The following is a 14,485-nucleotide window of genomic DNA, read 5'->3' on the forward strand; positions in this document are numbered from 1 at the left end:
GGTATACTGTGTTTAATTTTTTTATTTTTTTTATAAAATCATGCTGGAAAATATTTAAAAAGATCTTCTTGACCTAATTCAATAAAAAAAAAATTTGTCAGTTAAGTGGTTAAACAAAATGGTGATGGAGGGGATCACAGGCCCGAAACTTTATTGAAACACAGACACATAAGGTTGGGGTAATAAGTAGAAACACACATCAACAAAATATCAGGCAATGTGAAAAAGGGGGCAAGGGGCCACAGTCCTAGTCCTTGTTGGACAGTCACACATGGGGAGAGGGGCAGATGAAGGGGGGTTTAATCCTCTTCTTCCTCAGGACTGTCCATGATGGAATAGTCTCTTAGCAGGTTCTGAATCAAGCTGCGACAGTCCTGGATAGACATCCTCTCCCTCCTTAGAATGAGGCAGTTTCTGGCAAGCCACAAAGCGTCCTTAACATGGCGCCATGCCTCCTGGATTTCCCCATAAGTGTGGGTGCAAGGAAATAGTCCATAAAGTACCGAGTGGTACGAAAGGCTGTTCCTTGGCACACTGGATCTCATTCAGAGTCGGTCGTTGCGGCCGCACGGTCGTAAGGGAAAAGGGGACGGATATGCAAATGATGCACTCGCAAGTTGCGTCCTTAAGATCGGATCGTTAGCTGGCCGACCAAGAGGAGGATGCGGCCGTAAGACAAAAAATACGCCCCCTTCTCGTACGCATTACACGTCATCTCTGGCCATATAAGGATTAATCGAGACCATCGGTAACCATCGGAACTGGTCGTAGAGCTTAAGGTTGACCATACCCTCTCTTAAGCACTACGATCAGGTCAGTGTACAAACCACCCATGTCACGTGTGCCATGACACTACTTTGTTAATTATGCACTCCCATAAAACGCCGTTCGCATAATTAGGCACTCCTGCGTTCGGATCTCCACTCCCCCGTTTTCAAGCACCTTCCCCTGTTACCACCCACAAACGCCTCATTCTGTCACTCAAACTACCGAAATGGCTGTGTTCAAGGAGAGAGAAATTTCTCTTCGTAGCAGCTAGTTTGCGCACGCGCATTGTGAAGTTTACGCATGCGCAGTTTAGCGAACATCGGTGGCGTACGACCGTGCGGCCACAACGACCGACTCTGAATGAGGTCCACAGTCTGTAAGTTCATTGTTCCAGGGAATCTAACAACAACTGTCCCAAAACAAGTGTATAGATGTTTCATCATGTATGATGCACTAGGGGCAATGTCTGTACCTGCACAGGTTTCAGGAGTGCATAAATGACCTGGGGGGAAGACCCCCTTGGATGGCCATCCATGACATGTCTTTGTGTCTATTTGTGAGCCTTTTGGAGGCCACATTTTCCCAAACTTGCTTGGCAGTTGCTGAAGGGAGCCCTGGAATAGGTTCCATTATGATCCTTGCTCTGATGAGCTTGTGGATAGGCTTAGGTTTCCACAAGTCAGATTTAACTCCCTCCAGTTGGTGCTCCCTCACAAACTTGGACCCATCCAGGTAGAACCAGGGAGTGTTCCATTTGTAAGGGATGGAGCTGTCTCACTTGTCCCAGCCTAGGACCCTCCAAAGGGGTAGGAGGAAGAAGCGAGACATGGAGTTTCCTGCAGAGTCATTAAAGTTCTCAACAAAGTCCTGCAGATGCAGTTACACACAAAGAAGGTTTGCAGAATGGTGGGGATATGAGGAATTCCCTTTCCAACTTTGAGGGGCTCCATGTACATAACTGACCACTTAACTCTGTCCATCTTGGAGCCTCAGATGAAGTGAAACACTTGTGGTGTCCTTGCAGGCCATGACCAGGGATGGCCAGGCCTGCGCTGTGTTTTGCAGAATGGGAAGGATCTCGTTTCGCAATACAAGTGCTTTCCCTTCTATGGTAAGATCTCTGAGGCTCCCTAGTCCAATTTTTTGCCTTACAGTTGCCAGTCTCTCATCCCAGCACTTTAGGGCAACACACTCACCAAACCAGACTCCCAAAATTTTGATGAAGTCTGGCTTGACAGCAAAGGGGAATGGAGTGGAGGGTAACAGGTGCCACTGCCCGAACAGCATAGCCTCTGACTTCCCGCAGTTAACCTTTGCCCCTGAAGCTCAGCCAAAGTTCTCACGGCTCTGGACGAGTGCTGTCACCAAACTCTGGTCTGCGCAGAAGACAGTGACGTCGTCCATGTACAGCGAACACTTGGCCTCTCGACGATCAGGACCCGGTGCGATGATCCCTCTGATCTCTGGTTTCTGTCTGATGCATACAGCCAGGAGCTCTATAACACAAACAAAAAGAAGAGGTGAAAGAGGGCAGCCTTGTCTGACCCCAGATAGAAAAGGAAAGGGGGCAGTCTTCCAACCGTTCACCAACACCGAGCTGTGAATATCAAGGTACATCAGGTTAACATAGGTACAAAACATTTCATCAAGCCCAACCCTACCCATCAACTCATGTGAGATATGGTCAAAGGCCTTCTCCTGGTCAAGGCTGACCAGAGCCGCATGCACATTCTGATCCTTGATGTAATGGATCATGTCTCTGAGGAGGGCAAGGCTATCTGCAATCCTGCGGCCGGGAATACCTCAGGCCTGATCCAGGTGAATTACCTGTCCGATGACAGCCTTCAGCCAGTTGGCTAGTACCTTGGTGAGAATCTTGTAGTCCACATTCAGGAGAGAGAAGGGCCTCCAATTTTTCAGCTCACATCTGCCCAGAGTCTATAACTCCGGCACTGGCCACGCACAGCTCAGTGCACTGCCGGCAGCCGGGCAGAGAGGAGGAGGCCCGTGTCGGAGACTGCACACGGGCCCACTCCTCTCTAGAAACGCCCCTGCACCATCTCCTTGTACAGCTCGAGCAAGTCTGTGCCAATGAGGTCCCACTGCGCTACATAGAGCTCTGCTGGGGTCCTGCCCTGCCTAAAGGATCTAGCAGCAGAGTGCAACTCCTCCAATGCCAAGGGAGCATCCATGGCTGCTTTACCTGCAGGATCAGTAGTGTTAGTGATACCTGACAGGAACTCATCAGTCACATCACTGTCTGTTGTCTTTGGGGAGTAGATGTTACCATAGTAGTCTGTGATGACTCTCATGATGCCCTCCTTCCCCTGTCTGGGAGTACCGGTCTCATCTCGCAGCTCAGTCAGGGGCGTGTGGTCAGAGTGGAGTTTCCTGACAAAGAAAGAGTTACATTTCTCACCCTTCTCAAGATTCTCCACCTTGGAACGGAAGATGATGCATCTGGATTCCTCCTCAAAGAGCCTTTCCAGGCCCTTTTTGGTCTCCTCCAGATCTCTCATGTCCCAGCCGCACCTTTGGAGGTCCTGCAGGGACTGCATTTGTCTTTGCAGTCCCCTGAAGTTCTTCTTCCAGTTGTACGCCTGTTATCTACCTTTGACCTGAAAGAAATTGCGAATGTTAACCCTAACATATTCCCACCAGTCAATCATACAGTCAAAATAACATTTCTAATATTTCCATGTGATGTAGGCATCCTTTAGCTCAGCCAGCACCTCCACCCTTTCCAGCAGTGCACAATTCAACTTCCAGGAGCCTGGGCCAGGAAGAAAACAATTGCCCAGGACTCCTTGAAAGAGAATGGCCCTGTGGTCAGAGAAGAAGCAGGGAACCATGGCATGTCTATTCTGCTTCACTCCTCTAGAGGTAAACACAAAGTGAATGCGAGAATGCACAGAGCCATCAGGGCAGCTCCACGTGTAATTCATGGAGCCAGCCTCCATGGAGCCCAACAGTGGCATAAATTCATCCCAGATGCCCGGAGGCATGGTATAATTTGGTGTCCAGACCCAAGCCCCCCCTACCCCGTCACAGCCGCTGACACTGTAATGTAGCAATTTGCATGCAGACAGGAGTTAAACGGACTTAGGCATCAGCTGATGATCTGACATGAAGCTCTCCACTAGTGTATGTGGCTTCTCAGGTGCCGGGAAGGGGTGCCATGTATTGGACGGCCGTCACCGTACACTCCGGGTACATAGTTACAGCCCTAAGTGGGGTGAATATGTTGTGGACAATGGAGAAGCTGCCCTTTTAGAGCTGGAACCCGGCAGCAGGTGCCTCCATTGTCTCCCATAGTTCTGCCCCTGGAGCCCACAGCATCCTGCAAAGATGCTTCGGTTACCATTTATTTGAGCAGTTTAGATGTCACATCTAGTTTAGTAGCTCACAAGGATCTTGCCCTAGCCCCCACAGTGGGGGAATATAAAAACATTAACATTACACTGGTGGTAGTTTAAATCACACACCTGTAGAAATAGGAAGACAATTTTTTTTTCTAATATTTTTTTCATTTATAATGTTTACTATATGCAAATCACTATTTGTTAATTACTTTGTATCAACAACACCGGAAAAGAGTGCAAACATTGCATCAATAACAAACAAGATGCATTGTGGGTAAAATTATTTACATATATGCAAATTATATTTCCTATAATGCAATATGCTTTTTAAGACTATTGCCATTTTTGCACTCTACCGCAACACTCACAGTCACCACATTCTTGAAATGGTCGACTTAGAGAAAACAGGCCCTCATTCAGAGCCGCTCGTTAACAGCAGTACGCTCGTTGCGTTCCGATGTTGAGAAACTGCGCATGCGTCGGTGTAACACTGCGCATGTGCGTGCGGCATATTGCAAGCTTTTTTTGTCTCGTTCGTCAAATTGCGTACAGGAAGTGACATGTCAAATGTGATTGACAGAACAGGGCGTTTTTGGGCGTTGACGGGGGTGGAGATGGAAAAACGCAGGCGTGGCGAGGCGTTTTTTGGGCATACATACATTATCTGATGCGAACGTCAAATGTGTTCGTATCAAGTCATACGTCACTGGATGATCCTCTTTCCGTTCAAACTGCTCGCACAGCTTGGGGTCTGGATTACTCAACCACATTGGCGATGGCCTTCTCCTCCGTCCCGGCCCTCCACGATATTTCATCGATTAATCACGGCTTGTCAGAAAATCAATCAGTTTTGAATTGAAAACCAGCTTGTAATGTGTTTTGAAAACAGTTTTTTTGGTTAGCACAAAACCGTACGCAGGTGGAAATCATAGCTGCTAATTTCAGGATTACACAATTAATTAGCGTACATTTGTAGGTATATTTTTTTTGGTTTGTATTTGGTTTTTGTGCTATTGTAACAATAATGTCATCATGTTTGTGTGTATTTTTCCATTTTGCTTTTGTCTGGAGAATTTGCATCCTTATGTAAATTTTAAAGTGTTCCTTAAAGAGCCCTTTTTTTTTTTTTTTCGTTTTAATTTTTAGGGAGGTCGTTTTTGCCTTTTGGGCCAGGATTAACTGTAAACCATTTCTAAAATAATGTCAGAATACAATGTCGAACATTTTTTCAAAATTTATTGGAAACTAAAAACATTTTCTGGCCCATTTTTGTCCCAAACTTTTTTTCCAGTGTTATTCCAATAAAAATTATAATTTGTGCAAACATAAAAGGTAAGGAAACTTAAAACAAAAAATTAAAAACAAATCACAAGAAAGGAGAGGGAAGTTTTGGCCAGAAAGGAATATGGGGCAAGCACAGAAGGAGTGTGGGAAAAGTAGCCAGTGCTGTCAACGTTTTTTCCCCCGTTTGGCTGGGGGAGGGTGGGCGCCAGACCGGGTCCGGGATGTCATCGGGCTGGCCTGTCCAGAGGCAGATGTTGTGGCCTCTGGACTAGGCACAGGGCTAGGCACATTTGGAGGATTGGCTGATGTTGTGCCAGAGGTGGAGGATCCTGATGTTCTGGCAGGAAGGGAGGTCGGCTCCACCATGTGCTGGTGAACGAGCTGCTCCAGGGCATTGGCGATGAGGATGTTGGCCCTGGTATTTTCCGCCAGGGCCTGACCAATGGTCACGTTGGCCGCAGCATTTTGCTCCAGGGCCTCAGCCACCCGTACCAGACTGGCGTCCATCCTCTGCAGAATCTCCGTATGGAAATCCGATTTAAAATTGAGTTCTGTGAGGAGTGCCACTGCCTGCGAGGGGGATTGCCCTGGACTGGCTTCTGCAGGGTCCTCAGCCGGATGTACTGGTTCCTCCCCTGCAGAGCCAGCAGAAATTCTGCGGCCAAGGCTCCCCTCTGGAGCAGACTCATCCGCCTGTGTCTCTGTTTGAAAAATGAGAAAAGAGGCACATTAGAATCTACATATTGGCACAAGAACATTTCAGAGTTGGTTACATCACAATATTTACCTGGGACAACATGAGGAGCCGCAAAGTCTGGCATGTCCGTATCCATGTTGGACACGCCAAACACCTCCACAGCCTGCACACACCCCTGTGCCAGCTCTTCTAAATCATTCAACTCCAATGACACAGGGGTGGGACCCCCACCTGTCCCCCTTGCATGCCTAGCCCTGTCCGCCATTTTTTGTTTTTTTGTTTCAGGTGATATTTGAAGTCTTGCCATCTGTGGGTGAAAAAGTAACCATTATTCCGGGGGTTTTTTTTGGTTTGGTTTTAGGGGGGTCAAGTTTTTATTTACCGCCGTTTGACATCCCGGGCTAGACGGACATAATCACCCACCCTATTGACAGCACTGGCTACCTCCTCCCACATTCTCCACTTCTGGCTTGCACACATATTCCTGTCTGCCTGTGGCAGGATGTCCACACACTTCTGAACCAAAACCTCCATCTCCTTTCTTGTGAATTGTGGCTGCCTTTTCTTTTTCCCTGCTTTGGCCGGAATACTGGGCCCAGCAGCCTCTTCCATGTCATCCTCCTCACCTATTTGTTTAAACGTTGAGAAATTTAAGCTTGCAAACTTTCACTAGATTATGTTTCAAAATAATCCTTGTTTGGAAATGCATGAAATACTTACCGGCAGACTCTTGGCCATTGTTTCCCTGGTCTGTAGCCATTTCTTACCTCCAAACAAGAAATACACCAGAACGTTTTTTTTGGGTCGTGACGTATTTATACATGCGTTCTTATTTTTCGTCCACATCATTGATTGTGCATTCCTATGATCCCTCCTTAATTTGTGCGGGAAAATAAACACTATTTATGGCTTGGGGCGTCTCGAGTCGAAGTGGCGGGTGTTGGTTGTTGGAGGTTACGTTGGTCGGAGTGGATTGTTGGCGGGATTTGTATTTGGCGTTGTTTGGAGTTGTTTTTGGTTTGTCTTTTTGGAGTTTTTATTTATGTTCACTTTTTTTGGTGTGGTTGTTTTATTTGTCGTGTTATTTTTTGGTAAGTTTTTGGCCGTCTTACTTTTGTTCACTTTGTGTCTACTTCTTTTTGTAAAATTTGGGTCGTTAATTTTTTACAAAATCTCCTTTGTTAGGTTTCTTTGGGCTCTGCCCCAACGACCTTTTTATCCAGTGACATATATCCTCTATTGGTAAGTTTTTTTTTTCACTTGTTTATTAAATGTTCATGTTTTTTTTAACGCAACTTTGTTTGACCTTACACTTTTAACCTTTGGTTTTGTGATTCCGAAATGTATGAACTAATTAGCGCTTTTTTATCTGCTTAGTTTTTGTCTTGTATTTGCGAACTAATTAGCGCATTTTTATCTGCTTAGTTTTTGTCTTGTATTTGCGAACTAATTAGTGCATTTTTATCTGCTTATTTTTTGTCTTGTATTTGCGAACTAATTAGCGCATTTTTATCTGCTTATTTTTTGTCTTGTATTTGCGAACTAATTAGCGCTTTTTTATCTGCTTATTTTTTGTCTTGTATTTGCAAACTAATTAGCGCTTTTTTATCTGCTTAGTTTTTGTCTTGTATTTGCGAACTAATTAGCGCATTTTTATCTGCTTAGTTTTTGTCTTGTATTTGCGAACTAATTCGTGCATTTTTATCTGCTTAGTTTTTGTCTTGTATTTGCAAACTAATTAGCGCTTTTTTATCTGCTTAGTTTTTGTCTTGTATTTGCAAACTAATTAGCGCTTTTTTATCTGCTTATTTTTTTACTTGAAATTGGTTGTGATTTCCCTTTAGCAAATTTTTTTTAATTTTGGGCCCAAATTGTGGTAGTCTGCGCACTGTCGTTTTGCTCTTTGCCCAAATGTGTGTTTCTCCCCTTTTATGTTTTGTCTTGCACCCAATTTAGATTCCTAAATGGCCACCCTAAATTGTTGCATTGTTTGTTTGTTATTATTTATAGGTTGGGAAAATCATGACAATACCCCGGCATGTAAGCATCATTGGATTGTATCGTCAAGCTAAGTAATTTTTCAATTATTTTTGGCCAAAAAAACCTTACATTCAATTCTTGCCATTTCAGGTTGATCTTGGTCGGATTGTTCTGGCCATGCTCCCGGAAGCCGACCAACCTCAATCTCGTCCCAGGCGTAGGCATCGTAGGCGTGCAAGGCCCCAGATATATCAAACACGTGTCACCCTTTTTGAAATGCCCGATGATGAGGTGTTAAGACGCTACCGTCTTCCGCCCCAAATCATCATAGACACTCTCTCATTAATAGAGAGTGATCTTGAGCGGCAAATTGTCAGTCCTACAGCAATACCACCACTTACGCAATTTATGGCGGTGTTACATTTCTGTGCCTCAGGATCGTTTCAAACAACGGTGGGAATAGTGGCGGGAATCTCCCAATCCTCCTTTTCCCGGATCCTGAGGGCAGTGATGGAGGCCCTTTTCAAGCACCTCCATGATTTTATTCAAATGCCTTTGGATGTGGGTGCCCTTAGTGTGGCCAAGGCAAATTTTTACAAATAGCTAGCTTCCCACACATCATAGGGGTTGTGGATGGTACTCACATACCACTTCAGCCTCCAGCACGGCTGGAGGCCATATTTCACAACCGGAAACACTATCACTTCCTGAATGTAATGGTGGTATGTGATGCCTCCCTCCAGATCCTGTCCCTGAATGCAAAATTACCCGGAAGTGCACATGACTCATTCGTCATCCGGCAATCAGGGATATGGCACAAATTAAACAACCTACAAGCTGGTGATGCATGGCTTCTGGGTAAGTGGAGACCTTTAGTACATAACAATGTTAAGCTTGATACACAGTGATCCTGATGTTGTCACTTCTTTTTCACAGGAGACAGTGGCTACCCTTGCACGCCCTGGCTGCTCACTCCTTATTTGGCTCCCACACCAGGGCCACAAAGTAATTTTAATTCCGCACTTACAGCCACCAGGCAAGTGGTGGAGCGCTGTATCGGCCTTTTAAAAGGCCGATTCAGATGCCTCCACCGCTCTGGTGGCGAGCTCATGTATTTGCCGGATATGGTTTCGAAAATTGTGGTCCTGTGTGGGATATTTCACAACATCGCCATAAGGAGTGGTGTCCCAATGCAGCCAGAGGATGCCTTGCCTGAGGATGGCCCCCCCGAGGTTGGTCGGAGGTCAGTATGTGGGGGGGCCATACGCGATGATGTGGTGGCCAGATATTTTAGGTAATTATTGGCACAAAATAAGTTCTTTGACACAATGTGGTAAGGATTTTTGGAGACCATCTAATTAATTTGTTTTTTGTTTCTCATCTTCTGTTTGATTTCATAATCTTTGGGACTCAAACGATGACTACTTCCTGCTACCCAAAACAAACCTTCATGGGGACACATTGGATATATATTCTGGAACCAATATTGAAATGCAACATTTGTGGAATCATGTTGCCATGCTCATTCGTCAACCAGTTCTTGATTTTTCTTTACTTTTTTCATATGGTGTTTCATGGGTTGTATTTTTTTTTATCACTGTGTGTATTGTTTGTGAGCCAACACTTTGGTTTATTAGTTATGTTTTGAATAAATTTTTTGAGAGTGTAATTTTGCAAATTTTATTGACCATTGCAAGCAAGTGTAACCAGGTTCACCCACGTTAAAATTGCTTAAGGGTTAATCCTGTAATGTCGCAATTTGATCTAAATTTAAATATGTCAAAACCAACACCAAAAGGTATTATGTACAATCAGTAGGCTTTGTAATCTCGGGCTAAGCAGGTTGCCCCCCAAATTGGAACATGTAAAATGTAGTAATATAAAAATTGTAACACACCAAAAAAGTCCAAGCAGATTGTTACTGTTAGCTGTTTCATGTGCCTGTTTCCTAAAAATCTACAACACACAATCTTAGTGACATTAATTGCAAATACTTGCTGGAAGAGTCTACTTATGTCAGTGTAAACAATCTAAGATTTGGAGACAAGGAATGAGACAGAACGCTAAGTTTAAATTTTTTATTACGAAAAATATTTTTAAATGAAAATAAAAAATTATGGATGCAGGATCCCAGACATATGGTCAAGAACCACCAGCAGGCCGATCACGTGGCCCCGCATCACTTGGACGCCAAACGCCTCTGGTCCTCTGTGGGTTAGAAAAGTGTGGGGGCTTAATACATAATTAATGAAACCCACTGAAAAAACAAGCCAAACAAAGGTATCCAAAAATGACAATATTGTAACCCAAAAAACCAAAGGACACAAAAATGGACACCCAAAAAATTGCACAAAAAACAAAAAAATGTTGACATGTGGGATATGTGTATGGGGAAATCAGCAGTCAAAGGTAAAGACAAACAGAGATCTACCCAAACTTCTGACAAACCAAAAAAAGTAAAAGGCACAGACACAGGATTAGATCCAAACATTTTAAAACACAAAAAAGGATAAAAGGGAAACATACCGTTCAAAATTACGCCTGGCCCAGAACCAACTCCCTCGTCCTCCTCGGAGGTGGCAACATTCCCCAACGAGGTGGGAGGGGTGATTTCGGATTCAGGGGAGGGGGTAGTTACGAGAGGGGTGGTTGGAGGGGAGGGGAAATGGGATGGAGGGGAAGGAGCCCAGACGGATGTGCCACAGGGTCTGTGCAGGCTGGGGAGGAGGGGGAATTTAGGGTATTTTGGGGTGAGGATGTTTGGCTGGGGGTTGGGGAGAGGGGCCGAGAGTGCCATCTTTGACGGCGATGACGCCATAGTCTTCGCTCTGCCCCTAAATGATGGAAAACAAATTGTGGTTATTTTAGAACATCACCTTGTTAAACGCTAATTTTTTACGCCCAAAATGTGTAAACATGCCCATGCAGATATGAGTACAAAGAATAAATAGGCCATACATGAAAACATGCACATGCAGATATGAGTATAAAGAATAAATAGGCCATACATGAAAACATGCCCATGCAGATATGAGTACAAAGAATAAATAGGCCATACATGAAAACATGCACATGCAGATATGAGTACAAAGAATAAATAGGCCATACATGAAAACATGCACAAGCAGTTAGGGCCACAAAGATAAACATGAAAACCACAGTCAAAAAAACTTACTTTCCGCTATCTGCATGCGAAAGCATGCCAGCAAGCGGGGCGTCTGCCGTTGCAGGTCGGACCACCTGCGCTCCAGCTGGCCGATCTGGCGGCGTGAGCCGAAGGAACGCAGGCGGTGGTGATGGGGGGAGGCTGGCTGGTGATCCGCCTGTCCATCACTTCGGTTAACACCATCAGCTCGCGCCTGGTGAATGCCGAGGCTCTCACGATGGCAATGGTGTAGTTTAAAAAAAAACAATTTTAATAAAGACCCGAAAAAAAATTTGATTGGCTAATGTATTTGGGTAATTAACAGGACAAATTCTATTGGTTAGTGTATGAGTCATGTGTTCGACAGGGCCACAAATCTATTGCGAGTTATGATAGGCTTGATGCAGTGACATGCGTAAGCTAATTTAAATAAAGAAATGAACCCAGTAAAATATGCGTGGTTAAAAACAAAGAAAACAAATGGATAATTGCCTCAAACATGTATTTTGACAAATAAAAGCGAATGTTTAAGCTGTACGTATTCTGCGGGTAAACACAAACACGGACAAGAGTAAAGTTTATTGCATTTAAAAAAAAAAAAAAAAATTGACGAGCAATTAAGATAATTGATATATTGATTGGCATGATACGATTAAGGGAGGTAGGCAGAATAAAGGAGCAGGTAATCGGAATCTGACAGGCCCACTTCCAGGTTGGACTTGTGCGTGCGTTCCCTGCAAGCCACATTGGGGATGTACGCTCGCTATTTGGCACGCTCGTTAGTTAGAGGAGGGGTCGGTAGAGTTTGGGGAGGAAGTTTAGCTGCGTTCGAAATTACGAGCGAGCGCTAGAATTAACATATTTCTGTACGTACGCCGACCGTACGAACGGCCACTTGCGTCCGGGTCTGAATGAGGGCCACAGCCCATAATGGTCTTACCCCATTCTTACACATTGGGAGAATTTAAATATACTAAAATTACACTGGGAGCAGATTAAGATAAGTATTTATTTATTTTTAATGTACATTTTCTTTTTTTCATACTTGCTGGAAACTATTTGTTGGTTCTTATGTGGCAGCTGCACAGGGGGGAGTGCAAAAATTGCATCAGTTGCTAGCGTGATGCATTATGGGGTAAATAATTTGAAAATATGCAAACTATCTTGTGATTAGTGCTTTGTGATTGATGTGATGTTTGCACTCTTTTCCTGCATGGTTGATATATAGGAATCAGTGGGTGGGATTGGTATGTGGTGAGTATTGTGGGGGAAGAAATATTAGACAAATTAGACATCTCTACTGCGCATGCGCGAATCAAAGGGGAAATAGCCGTGGTGACCATTTTCCCGATGATTTCTGCAGCACTGCAGCCAGCCAGAAAGGTAAGTATATGAAATTGGGTGCAGGGTATGCGGTGCTTGGGCCCGTGTGCACCGCACACGTACCCATTATAAATACGCCTCTGGAGATGAGGTCAGAAATGTACATGGGAGAGGATTGGGTGAAGGCTTTGTGAGTGAGTGAGTGTGCAAGAAAGGTTCTGAAGGGGCAGAGGAGCCAGTATAGGGCTTGAAGGAGAAGGTAGGCAGATGTAGAACATTTGGAGGGGAAGATGAGCAGAGCAGCAGCATTGAGGACAGATTGGAGTGGAGAGAGGTGGGAGTCTGGGAGGCAAGACAGGTTACAGTAGTCCAATCTGGAGATTACATACATATATATATGTATATATATATATATATATATATACACATATACATGTATATATCCAGTCAGCATAGACTTATTGTGGAATACCTCCATCCAGGACCGGCTCCAGGGTTCGGAGCACCCTGTGCCAGCCCTTCAAAGGGCGCCTTCATATTGCGCGTGACCAAAAATGGGACGTGACCTAATTACCATAGATCACGCCCCCTGTGTGACGTCATTTGGAGGCGTGCCCACTAGGCACGCCTCCAAATAATGTCAGGCTGGGGGGGAGCCTCACTAGCTGGGCTTCCCCCAGCCCTCACCTGTCACTGAGCGCGCAGCATCCATTCAGACTCCTGGAGTCCCCAAGACTCTGGGGTCCCCAACCTTCCGAATTCACCACCCTGGTCCACTTCGGCCCACGGGTGGAACAGCTGAAATCGGGATGTTAGGGAGGGGTGCGCCCTCTATGGGTGGCACCCCTGTTCGCCCGCACTGGTCAAACACCCCCAGAGCCGGCCCTGCCTCCATCTATAGAGAAAGACACATCCTCCTGTAAAGAATTTAAAGTTGTCCATATCTGGAAAGGACTATTTAGTTCTTAGTTAATGAGACACGATATACAAACCTCCCAGTGTTTTAGATTTTAATTTAAGTGTCCTTTACCAGCTGCGCTTACATACTTTACTTTTATGTTCTAATATTGTTATGTATGCTTTGGTGATATTCATTGGTATAAGCCTGAAGCTGCAATTGGGTTGGTGAACTTTGATAAGGTAGTCCTCCTTTCTAGTCTTACACACATATCCCCCCATAGTCTAGTACAAATATGTAATTATTTACCTACATCTTGCAATGGCCTTCTCTACTGACCACAGGAATGCATTCCCAGTATTAACATAAAGAGGGATACTGCATCCTCCTCACCATGGACTGAGTACGGTCAGAGACACTGTATATGGCAGAGCAGGAGATAAAGTCATACATTCTAATAAATTGTTATACAGAGAAATTAAGTTCACTGAGCAGAATTTGTACAGGATATCTAGCTCTCAGCAATGTAATGTTCTCTATTGGAATTACAAATATACACGATAGCTTTACATGAAGGTACAGCATAGCTATATAAAAACACGGTCCATGGGCCAAGCAGAGAATATTCACACTCCCTAAATAGTTTCTGTTTTGTGAATGATCCCTGTATTTGTATAAATACATTTTTGGAACATCAATCTCAATATGCACTTTTATTGTACAGTATCTTTCTCTCGCCTGACTACATAGAACCCAGCTCCATTTAAATGCAAAGTGGACGGTTTTCATCTCCTTCCAAAGCAAGAAAAAGGCGTTAAAGGATTCATATCTATCAAGCTCAGGAATAAAGGTACACCTGTTTTCTTTCTACTCAAATTTATACATTTTTATTGAATACAGTATAACTCCCTGTCACCATGTCTGTGTAGAGTCCAATTTTTTGCCGGATTCCATCTTCCTATAAAGAATGAATGCTCTCAGTCCAAGTGTGATTGCAAAATAAACAATCCTAGTTGACAGGGTAGCAG

At 44.4% G+C, this 14,485-nt stretch overlaps 1 pseudogene; it reads right to left on the bottom strand.

The window, feature by feature from the left end:
* Positions 1 to 299: 299 nt before the first annotated feature.
* Positions 300 to 13,738, bottom strand: LOC148538454 (uncharacterized; annotated as a pseudogene).
* Between the last annotated feature and the right edge of the window lie 747 nt (positions 13,739 to 14,485).

This window comes from Taudactylus pleione, unplaced genomic scaffold (genome assembly GCF_031769625.1).
Source record: "Taudactylus pleione unplaced genomic scaffold, aTauple2 ptg000040l, whole genome shotgun sequence".
Lineage (NCBI taxonomy): Eukaryota > Metazoa > Chordata > Amphibia > Anura > Myobatrachidae > Taudactylus > Taudactylus pleione.